Source organism: Myotis myotis, unplaced genomic scaffold (assembly GCF_014108235.1).
Source record: "Myotis myotis isolate mMyoMyo1 unplaced genomic scaffold, mMyoMyo1.p scaffold_m19_p_16, whole genome shotgun sequence".
In the NCBI taxonomy this organism is placed as follows: Eukaryota; Metazoa; Chordata; class Mammalia; order Chiroptera; family Vespertilionidae; genus Myotis; species Myotis myotis.
Window position 1 is genome coordinate 13,931,892 of NW_023416320.1, and position 12,892 is coordinate 13,944,783.

A 12,892-nucleotide genomic window follows, 5' to 3' on the forward strand; every position below is an offset into this window, starting at 1 on the left:
TTTTATAATATTTTGCTCTGCCTTTCAAACTTCTTGCACAGGCAAGTTTCAGAGAACGTACAACACCTTTCTTACTAGGTTACTTGAAATAATATCATTAGTTGTTTTTTAATGTTTTCTATTTTAAAAGAGTAATTCTATTACACATTTATTGAGGTTAAAGTGATGGTTTTGTGAAAATTTGAATATTTTAATGTTCTAAGAAATGTGAAAAATAGTATTTGGAGGGTTTTTCCCCCTAGATGAGTATATTTCAGGGATTCAGAAAAATATTACTTTTTTAGTAGGATACGCCTTATCCTCCTGAAACTGTTATAAATGCATGGAAAAAGTCTTCAGCCTCTCAAAATTTATAAATGCAATATTTATGTTTGTATATGCATACCCATAGAGTTTATGGGCACCTGAGCTCAATTATTTTTACTCCTATGTATATATATATATATAATAAAACTATAATGAGGAGACCACAACTTTTTTCCATGCAACTCTGTAGCAGGAAAATAAGATTTAAGGAACAATTATGATTGTGGTACTTACATAGGCGCTTCTCTGGTATACTGGAAAAAAAAGTTTCAACATTTAAAAGATGTCATTGTTGTTTATGTTTTCATAGTGTTCATTTCCTTCTGTTTAATTTTGTATGCCTTTTTTTCTTACTTTTTCTTTCCTTTTTTGTGTTTATTTGCATGCCTTCCTTCAATTTGTGTTGCTTTCAAAGGCCAAAGGGAGTAGAAGAGGGAGGGAAAGAAGGGGATAAGCATGAAGAGATAGTTCATGAGGTAAAGGAAGAAAGAATTAATGAGCATGTGAAAGGGAACGAGATTACAAAAACGTCTAATCATGAGAAAACCAGAGAATCAGGAGACGAGGAAAAAACACAAGATATACATGAGCAAGGGAAAGAAAAAGAACAGTGGAATAAAGAGGATTTGCAGAGGCGATTCTCACAAGATGATGACAGGTAAAATACACTCATTTTTGTAGACATTTCCCATTAGTAATGTAGTCCTTTTTCCTACCTATGAAAACTATTTTGCCCTTTACATGGTGGTTTATTTTCTTGCGTTTTATCTATTTATATTCTAATACAACTAATTAAGATGTTGGTAAAAAGATGATCAAATAGATTTCTTAAATAGTATCCACTAGTTCTGAGAGTTTGGTTCATTGGTTTTCAAGTTATTTAGGACAAGCTGAATCAAACTTAAATTTCCTTTTAGTTGTTTTTTTTGGGGGGTAGGGGGCCGGGGGTTAAGCCTGAATTACTGTAATCTTCCTGATTTGTGGAGTCAAAACCTTTGAAAAGAAGTTCTGAAAGGGCTGAAAAATTTTAGCCTACTTTATAAGAAATGTTACATACTGGAAATGAATGGTTTACAGGAGTAGAAAAATAACTAGCGACAAGTAAGCTTTGTTCAGTCTCTGGCTCTCTTGCCTCTTCGTCTTCTGGTGGGTTCTGGATCAACTTTGAGGAAGCTTGCAAAGCAGAACAGCTAAAAAGCAAAGGTAGGCGCCCCAGGGATCATTAGAAGGCACCCTGGTTAGGCCCCTCTCAAAATTCATTCAGGTAGAGACACCACCAGGGAAGGAAATTTGAACAGGGGGCAAAGGCAGGGGAAAACACCAGCAGCAAGGCGTAAAGCGACGGTGCTTTCATTTTTATGGCACAAGGCACTCGGCGTGAAGCTGTCCTTACAGTGAAGATGCGGTCAGCACAGGTCCGAGAGAGCCGTCAGCCTGCTGCCCGGGGAGGAGATTTCTCCAAGTACATTGATCTGAGACAGGATCGCAAATCATGCACCTTTTATGGGAGTTGGGGATTCTGGTATTCAGTCCAGAATTTGATTCTGTAGAATCTGCTTGATAAGAACACCCTATTATAAGGCAGTTTTTGCAATTAATATATCTAAACTCAATCTCAGTTTGTGCTTTACTTATAATTAATGAGAAAGATCATCAGGACAGATGCTTACCCCTTGGGTATATAATTCAGTGGTTTGTCTATGATACTTTTTGTCTCAGCTTGGTATATTTAACTATACCTGCTCTATGAAAGTTTCTGTATAACAGACATTAAACTACTAATGAATATTAATTAGGCAATTTTGTGATTTGAGTCTAAACTATTAATTTCAGTTTGTCTTTTTTTTTAATCCAACTTTTTTATCTAACTTTTGATAATTACAGTAATTTATTAGTAAAGGCCATTTTTCTGATTCATTGGGCATAGGATCATTTTGTCATGAATTCACAGAGAAAAGCTTTCCAATTTTCCCTTGGAAACAGAGTTTCTTTCTTCCAAAAGCAGAGCAGAATCTGAGTCTCTGCTGTGTTTTCTTTTGTATATACTATATAACTGAAAACGCACGAGTCCATGGGTGTTTGCCTAGAGCCAAAAGCCTCTTCAGGCATACCTGGCTTGGACAGAGGTTTAGGGAAGATTGTAACCTTAAGTTCCTGATTTTTAATATTATTTTCTTCATCATGTTCTTCAGCAAGAGAGCACATTATTTTGCAGGGAAGAGGGAAAGATGGTGGTACATGCCTAGCGATTCGAGTCATTAGGCACAGTATTCAGTTTCAGTCACTATAGGATGTTTCTGGAGACTGAAGGAGGCCAGGCTATCTCTCCAGGGAACACATATTCCATGAGGTGGCCAGAGTGTCAACTGCAATTGTTATAAGAAAATGGTGGTGTCACTAACTAGTGATTGCAACATAGGATCTTGAATCTGCTTTCATTTCTTAGAATAAAACTGACGATCTTTACTCTGAGAGGGAATATGTTTGCGTGCTCCCAGTGTCATTTTGTTTCAATAGTTAATAAAAACAATCGTACACTGTTTCCACACTGACAACAACATATGTGCTTATACATTATTGGAATATAATCATCTACACTAATAAAAGACAAACATGCAAATTGACCGTACCTTCACTACGCCTTAAGCCACGCCTACCAGCCAGCCAATCAGAGCGACTATATGCAAATTAACCTTACCAAGATGGCAGCTGGCAGCCACGGAGCTGGAGCAAGCAGGAGGCTTGCTTGCCCCAATGATGGAGGAAGCCAAGCTGCCGCGGCAGCTCTGAGCTCCACTCAAAGCAACAAAGTTTCAATTATAGAAGGTAAATAAATTCCAGAATTAAAAAAAAAAAAAAAAGGAAAAAACGGAGAGGCTGGGAGCTTCTGTCGCTGGAGGGGGTTGGCCAGCCTGAAAATGGCCTTCAGCCCCTCACCCAGACTGGCCAGGCACCCCAGTGGGGACCCCCACCCTGAAGGGGGTGTGAACAGCTGCAAACAGCCATCAGCCCCTCACCCAGGTTGGCCAGCACCCCAGCAGGACTCCCACCCTGATCCGGGACACCCTTCAGGGCAAACCAGCTGGCCTCCACCCATGCAGCAGGCCTCTATCCCATATAATAAAAGGGTAATATGCAAATTGACCCTAACAGCAGAACGACTGGGAATGACTGGTCACTATGACACACACTGACCACCAGGGGGCAGATGCTCAATGCAGGAACTGTCCCTTGGTGGTCATTGCACTCCCACAGGGGGAGCTCTGCTCAGCCACAAGCCAGGCTAACAGCTGCTGGTACAGCGGTTGTGGTAGGAGCCTCTCCCGCCTCCTCAGCAGCACTAAGGATGTCCGACTGCAGCTTAGATCTGCTCCCCGCTGGTAAGTGGACATCCCGCGAGGGCTGCCGGGCTGCCAGAGGGATGTCTGACTGCCAACTTGGGCCCGATCCCCCAGGGAGCAGGCCTAAGCCAGCAGGTAGACATCCTCCGAGGGGTCCCAGACTGCAAAAGGGCATAGGCTAGGTTGAGGGATCCCCCCCAAGTGCACAAATTTTTGTGCACCGGGCCTCTAGTATCCTATAATACACCATTGATGTTTCATGCCTTTTACTTGTAATCCATGTTTTTATAAACAAATTTTTTTTTTCTGACTTTAGTGTTAAAGTATTTATAGTACTGTTACTACTGAAAGTTGACATAGTGACTGCAGTGAACAAAATTGATTATAGTTGCTGTTTTCATTGCAGTATGCAGGTCTCATTGCATGCTACACATGTTTGTGTGTTACACTAAGTTAAATTAACATATGTCATCTGAATGTACACGTAGAAAATGAGTAGCAGAAAATAGATTTAGGAAAGTTCATTAAATACTTGAATCTAACATTTTTTCTAAGTAGATAATATATTCATATTTAGCTATTTGTAATTTATACACATATAAATTGAATAGGTCTAGTAAAATGCCTCTAAGTCATTAATGATGATATGGTGAACTCTAGAAAATATGAAATTACATTTGCCATTTAAAATATTTTTCTCTGTGTACATCTGTATTTTAAATTTTATATCTGTTTACATTTGCTAATTATATACCAAATATATGTGGTAAAGCTGGCTACAAAAAAGGTAAGACATAGGGAACAATTATTCATTAAACCAATGTCTATTTAGAAAATTCCTTCAGGCACAGTACTTAAAATTGGAAATGGAAATAAAATATCATCATACTTTTAAGCCTGAGACTGAAGCAGTTTCTTAGCCTTGGTGGATGGCTGTGTAAGGGTAGCTCCATATCCAAAAAATGGATCACGATACCTAAGCAAACTCACAAAGACACTTGACAAAAGATCTTAAATTTGCAATGAAAGATACAAAACCAAATACTGAAGTGTAGCATTGTCAAAACCAACAATGCTGGTAGATTTGTCATTAAACTAGATTCTTATTCATTTTTCCAGACATAAAACAAAAGAAAAAAATTTAAGAAACTTATTCTCTATAAATTTTTAGTTCTAAGGCATTTCTGCTTCAATTTTGTTGATTGTAATTGGTCTGTTCAGATTTTCTCTTTCTTCTTGATTCCGTCGTGGAAGTTACCCATCTCTTTCAGATTGCCCAATTTGTTGCCATATAATTGTTTTGTATAGTATTTTCTGTGGTGTCAGTAGTTACTTATCCTTTTTTTCATTTCTGATTTTATTTATTTGGGTCCTCCCTGTCTTCCCCCTCACCCTCCCCCCACACACCCCCCACCCCCGCCCAAAAGTAAATATTTTATTTTTGAGGAACTTCATGCAGCACATTTTCAGAGAGTCACATAAGAAAGCAAAAATGTTATCCTCCCCTCATCTAGAAATAAATAAGAGCATAAAATTTCTTTTTAAATCACGACACTTGGAAGTTTAGCACCAGCATCCAAAATGAACTAGAAAAGGGGAAAAAAAAGCATTTACTTTATATTTCAGATTTCTTTGGTTGGGGTTCTCCCCATGTCGTATTAATATCTTCTTTCAATTCATATTACCAAAACAGTAAAAACCAGGAAAAAAAATATAAACCTAATGGTTGCTGAAACTGGGGAGGTTGCTCTCCTGTCTTCTGTGCAGACATTTGAGAAAAATTGCTGGAAATATTGGCTGACATTCTCGTTTTGTACTTGTTTCGTAAAGAATAATTGTAAACATTCCAATGTCCGCATCTTGGTTACTAGTCTTCCACTTTATTGCTTGGATGTTTCTTTGGTGTTGGTAAGGTCATGTCTGCTTTTTGTTTCATTTTTTGAATGGTCATTACTTCTTTAGGGCACCTAGTGATGGTGAAGGTGCCTGGGGAGACTGGTGTTATCAGCACTGCTCTGCTCTTTTTCTTGATGAGTCTGGTTGAAGGTTTATCAATCTTGTTTATGTTTTCTCAAAGAACCAGCTCTTAGTATCATTGATCTTTTGTGTATTTTTAGTCTCTTTTTTCCCTCTTTGATCTTAATTATTTCCTTTCTTCCACTCATTTTGGAATTGGCCTTTTTGTAGTTCCTTTAAGTGTAAGGTTAGATGGCTTATTTGAGATTTTTTTTATGGTAGGCCTGAATTGCTATGAATTTCCCTCTTAGGACTGCATTTGCTGTGTCCCATATATTTGGGGTAATTTTTTTTTTTCATTTTTATTTGTCTCAAGGTATTTTTTGTGGTTTTTGTTGTTGATTTCATTGTTAACCCACCCATTATTTAGCAACATTTTATTTAGCCTCCATGTGTTTTTCATTTTTTTCTTGTAATTGATTTCTAGTTTAATACCATTATGATTAGAGAAGATGCTTAATATGATTTTAGTCTTCTTAAATTTTTTGAGACGTATTTTGTATCCTAATTTGTTTTCTATCCTGGAAAAAGTTCCATATGCACTTGAAAAAATGTTTATTCTGCTGCTTTGGGGTGAAACTCTGAAAATATCAATTAAATTCATCTGGTTTAATGTATCATTAAAGGTTGCTGTTTCCTTGATGGCTTTTTGTCTAGAAGATCTATCCATTGATGTCAATGGGGTGTTAAAGTTTCCTATTATGACTGTATTACTGTCAATCTCTCCGTTACTCTTTATTAATATTTTCTTTATATATTTAGATGCTCCTATGTTGGGTGCATAAATGTTTACAAGGGTTATATTCTCTTTTTGAATTGATCCCTTCATCATTATGTAATGTTCTTCTTTGTCTCTTATTATAGCCTTTGTTTTAAAGTCTGTTTTGTCTGCTACAGTATTGCCACCACAGCTTTTTCATTCCCATTTGCATAAAATATCTTCTTTCATCCCCTTAATTTCAGGATGTGTTTGTCCTTTGAGCTGAAGTAGGTCTTTTGAAGACAGTATATATATATATATATATATATATACACATACATACATATATATATATATCTTGTTTTCTTATTCATTCAGCTACTTTTTGATTGCAGAATTTAATCAATTTACATTTAAAGTGATTATTAATAGGTAGGTTTTTATTGCCATTTTATTATTTGAAGAGTGAATTTTGTGGTATGTGAATTATATTTTTTAGATTGCTCAAAAGAAAGTCTCTGTAAAAAAAGGGGGGGGACTTATAATCTGTGTTGTTTCCCCAATAAATATGAGAATAGTGTTATAAAATGCAAATTATACTTTGTTTATGGTTTAGTTTGTCAAGCATATTTTCTTCTACTCCAATACTCCTTAGGAACTACCTTTTTCTAGAATATTTATTTATCTCTCTTTTTGAAAAATGTTTGCATACATTTTAACATCACCATGATGCTAAAGATGAATAAAACACATGCCTTTTTCTCATGAAAACATAATAATTTTTTTACAGTCAAAAATTTATCCTTTGCACATGAATATATTAGTTGGCCTAAATTGTGAATTCTCTATGTATTATTTGTTCTCAATTTATAATTAAGCAAGCTATTCTCGTAAAAATTTAGGAAAATTATTGGATTAAATGTTGTTTCTCCATCATATTATCTTCTGTGTGGTAAACTGTGCATGTGACTTCACAATTTTTTATGAGATCACTGAAAGTGAGAGATTTGAGATTGGATCATGTATGTGGTCTGAAGAGAAGGAACAGTTGAAGATTGAGTATGTGAAGGCATAGCTATTCCAGTAAGAACCTGAAGACTGAGGATGAGCTAGAGTCAGAAGCGTAGATGGATGGGCTGGCTCAAATCAGAGGAAAGGCAGATATAAAAATAGATCAGTTACTAACAGGGAATTGGAAGGTAGGCTATTACTGCCTGATGTTCTTAATTTTCTCAAACCCAAGAGAGACAAGAATATAGCAATTTGGAAGTTGAATTAGAGTTTTGTTTTGAACGTTTGTAACAATCACTGAAGGAAACAGGAAAAGTACTGACCAAGGGCAAATTAAAGGGCTGATGAATAGTCCTGCAGATCCATCTGAAGTTTGGAGACCAACAATTTCAAGATACACTAATGTGTAAAAGCAGTGTGATCATTTCTAGCAGCTCTGAGCCAACCCAAGTGGAGAAACTGAGAATTCAGTTGGGGAGTGGGAGTTCTGATAAATATGGAGGTTGTTAGAAAAATAGCAGTGGAAAGAAATTGAGGATACTTATGCAGATGTCAATTCTAGATAAGAAGGAAGAAAAGTGCAGACAGGAATTGATAGACTAGGAGAATATAGAGAAAATCCAAGAATTGGAAAACTGTATGATGTAGTAACAAAAAAAGTTTGGGGTGCTGGAAGTGTAAGAGGTTTTAATTAGAATGTGACATTAAAATTTAAGATTTTTGTGGTGGAGCTAGTCTATTAGTTGACAAGTTCTAAGATAGGAGCATTGGAATGAGTAAGGGATAAAAAGGATAAATCTGAAGGTAACTGGAGATACATAGATACATAAGTTTTGGAATTATTAGGCAGCTGGTTAGTTCTTCTTAATGAATATTTAAATCTCATAGACTTGTGGTAAGATTGAGAATCGAAAAGAAGACTAAAGACTTCTAAGGACTTCAGTGAATCAGTCAGTGACTATGAGGTCATCAGATGACAGGGGGGAAAAAGGAGAGGTATATATTGACATAGTCAGAAGTCAGAAGTTGTAAAGACATTTAAACTTTTCAATAAAAGTAGAAGAACAATATTCAATAAAAAGTAGCCAGTAACCAGAAATATTGCAACCTATGAAAAAGAGTAAGTATTTATCACTAGAAAGGACTTCAGGGGGAAGCAGTGTGTTCAGGGATGCACCAGGTTTTCGTGAAGACAAGATGCAGATTGAGTGTTTTATTGAAGTAAAAGGGGTAGGAATGATGAGTATAGTAAGGGTGTAGCTTTGCAATAGAGCTTTTACTTTGCTATTGCTGTCACCACATTTTCAGGGTGGTCCTTTCAGCAAATGCATACTATTTTTACTTCAAAACCACATCTTACATAAATTTTTAAATATTTATACAATGTAATTGACCTTGTAATGTAGTCATTATTAGCAATTTCTGTTAGCTTGTGTTTTTATGGTGACTCATTATGCTATCCTATTATCACAAAGAAAGTCTAATTTAGAGATGCCCATATAGGTTCATTATTACTGATGAATCACTTTTGTTATGGAGAAAATAGCAATTTATGATTATATAGATTTAAAAGGTCAATTAGCATTTATTTAGTTTTATAGCCCACACATGAATGAAACCATATGGTTCTTAGCTTTTTCTGACTGACTTCTCTCACTCAGCATAATATTCTCAAGGTTCATCTATGTTGTTGCAAATGGTAGTATTCCATCTTTCCTTATGACTGAGTAGTATTCCATAGTGTGTATGTACCACATCTTCTTTATCCAATCCTCTATCAAACACTTTGGTTTTCTTCATGTCTTGGCCACCGTGAATAACGCTGCAGTGAACATAGGGGTACATATATCTTTGTTTTTGAGTTTTTCAGGTGGATACCCCAAAGAGGGGTTGCTGGGTCACATGGTAACTCTCTTCTTAGTGTGTTGAGGAACCGCCATACTATGTCCCATAGTGGTTGTACAAGTTTACAGTCCCACCAGCAGTGCAGGAGGGCTCCTTTTTCTCCACAACCTCTCCACTTGTTATTACCTATCTTGTTGAGAATAGCCATTTTAACAAGTGTGAAGTGGTATCTCATTGTACTTTTGATTTGCATTTTCCTCATAGCTACTGAAGTTGAACATCTTTTCATATATCTGATGGCTGTTTGTCTTCTTAGGAGAGGTGTCTGTTCAGGTCCTTTGCCATTTTTAAATTGGATTGTTTGTTTGGTGTTGAGATGTATGAGTTCCTTATATATTTTGGGTATTAACCCCTTATTGGAGCTATTGTTTGCAAATATCATTTCCCATTCCATTGGTTGCCTTTTTGTTTTGTTAGTGGTTTCCTTTGCTGTGCAGAAGCTTTTTAAATTTAATATAATTCCATTCATTTATTTTTGCCTTTACTTCCCTTGCTTTTGGGGTCAAATTTATAAATTTTTCTCTACAACCAAGGTTCATAAGTTTAGTACCTTTATTTTCTTCTATGTGCTTTATTGTTGCAGATCTTATATTTAGGTCTTTGATCCATTTCGATTTAATTTTTATAGAAGGGAACAAACTGTAACCTAGTATCATTCTTTTATATGTGGTTTTCAACTCTCCCAGTACCATTTATTGGCGAGGGTTTCTTTTCTTTATTATATGTTTTTGGCTCCTTTGTCAAAATTATTTGCTCATATACCTGTGGTTTTATTTCTGGGCTCTCAATTCTGTTCCATTGGTCTGTGCATCTGTTTTTCTGCCAATACCATGCTGTTTTGGTTATCATAGCTCTGTAGTATAACTTGGAAGTCAGATAGTGTAATACATCTGACTTCATTCTTTTTTCTCAGGATTGCTTTGGCTATTTGGGGTCTTTTTTGGTTCCATAGAAGTCTGGTGATTTTTTGTTCTATTTCTTTTTAAATAATGACATTGGTATTTTGATAGGGATTGCATTAAATATGTATGTTGATTTGGGTAATACAGCCATTTTAACTATTGATTCTTCCAATCCATGAATATGGAATATCTTTCCATTTAATTGTGTATTTTTCAATCTCCTTTTTTCTTTTTTAAAATATTTATTTATTAAATTGATCAGGGTGTGTTGAGGAACCGCCATACTGACATTGATCAACACGAATATAGGCTTCAGGTGTGGGTTTTTATGTTACAAGATCTGTATGCACTGTGTGCCCAACACCCAAAGTCAAATCTTCTCCTCTCGCCTTATATTAGAATAAATTGTTATCTTTCCTTCTAGGATTTCTCTCACTATTGTGAGACTTCATACAGCATATTTACATATAAAATAATGATCATCATTTGGATATGGAAAATTTGTAAGTCAGTCTTCTGAAACTTCCTTTCAAGATATTTTGCGTAGATGATGACTACTGCATATAATCAGGACCAGCTTTTTTATGTTTATTATGGAGAATGAATTGCTACCTTTCATGGCTCACCAATCATGTGTAGAGAACTGTCTAGCTGGCTTGCTTTGCAAAGCTGTGAATAAGAACATGGTGCCATGTTACACTAACTCATAGTAAGCATAATATCACTTATCAGCATCCAAATTTATGTTTAGCATTATACAGAATAATGCCTAAGTTCTCCAAAATTTGCATGAGAGATAATATAGCATAATAGCTAGAAGTTAGCTCTGGATTCAGACAGAACTGGATTGAATCCTGGTGCTGCCAGTTCCTAACAATAAAAACTGCCCTTTCCCACCTATATATTGGGGATGATAAAGTAACCTTTTTACAGCGTTGTCATGAAAAATCAATGAGATTATATCTTTAAAGCTCTTAACATCGTTCCTGGCACATGATAAGGATTTGATAAATAGTGGAGATTGATAAAGAAATAAAAGGAATAGAAAAGAAAAATAAGTTTATAAAATTCTTACTTTCTGTTTAGCTTTTTTAAACTGCATATTTCATAAAAACTTTAAAAATTTGCCAGAAGACAATTCAGATTAGGGTTTATCTTACATTTTGTCTAAGACAAATTATTTCCAAAATATTAAAAATATTATAATTTCACAAAGTAATATGATAGAGATAAGGTTTATATCATAGTTTGATGTAGTTGACTTTTAATGATTTTGGAATTAAAATTATTTTATACCTTAAATTCCCTTTATGTATTCAGCAAAATTTTTTAGTGTAATCTTGATGCATGATCCTATGCTAAACAGGAGAAATTGTGCTTAACAAGACCTAGTCTCTTCCCTCAAAGAATTAAAGTCTAGAAGGGAAATAGATTACAATATAGAGTGAAAGTGTAAAAAGTACTTACAGCATGTTGATTCACTAATAATACTTCCCCTTAGTACAAGATTTTAATGAATCAATTATATCATTTAAAACTATTTATTGAAGTGCAGGTGTATGGAAAATTGAAGTTATAAGAAGTTATCTAAATTTCCCAATCTACACTAATAAAAGAGAAACATGCAAATTGGTGTCACTGCGCTATGCCCACCAGCTAATCAGAGCAACTATGCAAATTAACCCAACAAAGATGGCGGTTAATTTGCATACACAGGCATGGAGCGAAGACTGAAGGCTCCAGGCGGAGTGAAGACTGAAGACTGAAGAGGCTTGGCTTCTCTGCTGCGGCCGGACCAAAGGCCTGGGCCCCGGGTGCCGAAGGAAAACCGGAGCCAGCAGCCAGGGGAAGGAAGGCCTGTTGCGCGAATCTTTGTGCAACGGGCTTCTAGTATTAAATAACTTAAGTGTCAGTAGTGATGGAAATCATACCTTTTGACACCAAAGTCCAGTGTTCCTCCTATTTCTCTGTAGAAAGCCTTTGAAATAAATTGAAACCATAAGAATCAAGTGACTCTTTTGGCACTGTACAAGGTAGGAAAATATTCTCAGAAGAAAATTCATGATTTCTTATAGCTTCTAACCATTAAAAAGTCTTTTTCTAACCATGGTTAGTGTACAGGTATGCTGTAAATCCACATTTATTTTAATCTACATATATAGCAGTTCAGTTAAAGAAAAATGTTTGGCAAAGTACATTTTGCCCATAAATTTGAAGAATAAAATTTGCAAATAATTTCAAAAATGTCCTAATAGTCACTTATTTGTTAGAGTAAAATTGTCCAAATGTTAGTAAAAATATTATTTTTAAGTTTAAAAAGATTAAGGTATGTTATTCACGTTTGTTTATTTCTGAATTTGACTTCTCAGTGTTCTCTCTGAAGTAAAACTCACAACACAGATAGCACGTTTGTGTGATAGCACATTTGTTCTGGCCGTGTATGACCTAATTCTTCCTGACCGGTGCCTACGAGCGAGTGCTCCCAGGCCAAGCTGGATAAGGGCAGTTCAGCCGTTCTGCCTGTCACATTACTACAGTCTCGCTCAAAATAAAACCCATGGTGACTGGAAAATCACAGTGTCCTAGAGCCCGCAAACGTGATACAACCTTTGCCCGCCCAGTGTGGATCAGTAGTTGAGCACTGACCTATGAACCAGAAGGTCATGGTTCAGTTCCCAGTCAGGACACATGCCCAGGTTGTGGGCTCAATC

At 35.9% G+C, this 12,892-nt stretch overlaps 1 protein-coding gene across 36 annotated transcripts in view; it reads left to right on the plus strand.

Moving 5' to 3' along the window:
- Nucleotides 1–12,892, plus strand: part of RIMS2 (regulating synaptic membrane exocytosis 2) — a 342,905-nt gene that overhangs the window by 258,154 nt on the left and 71,859 nt on the right. The gene's annotated exons all lie outside the window — the stretch shown is intronic.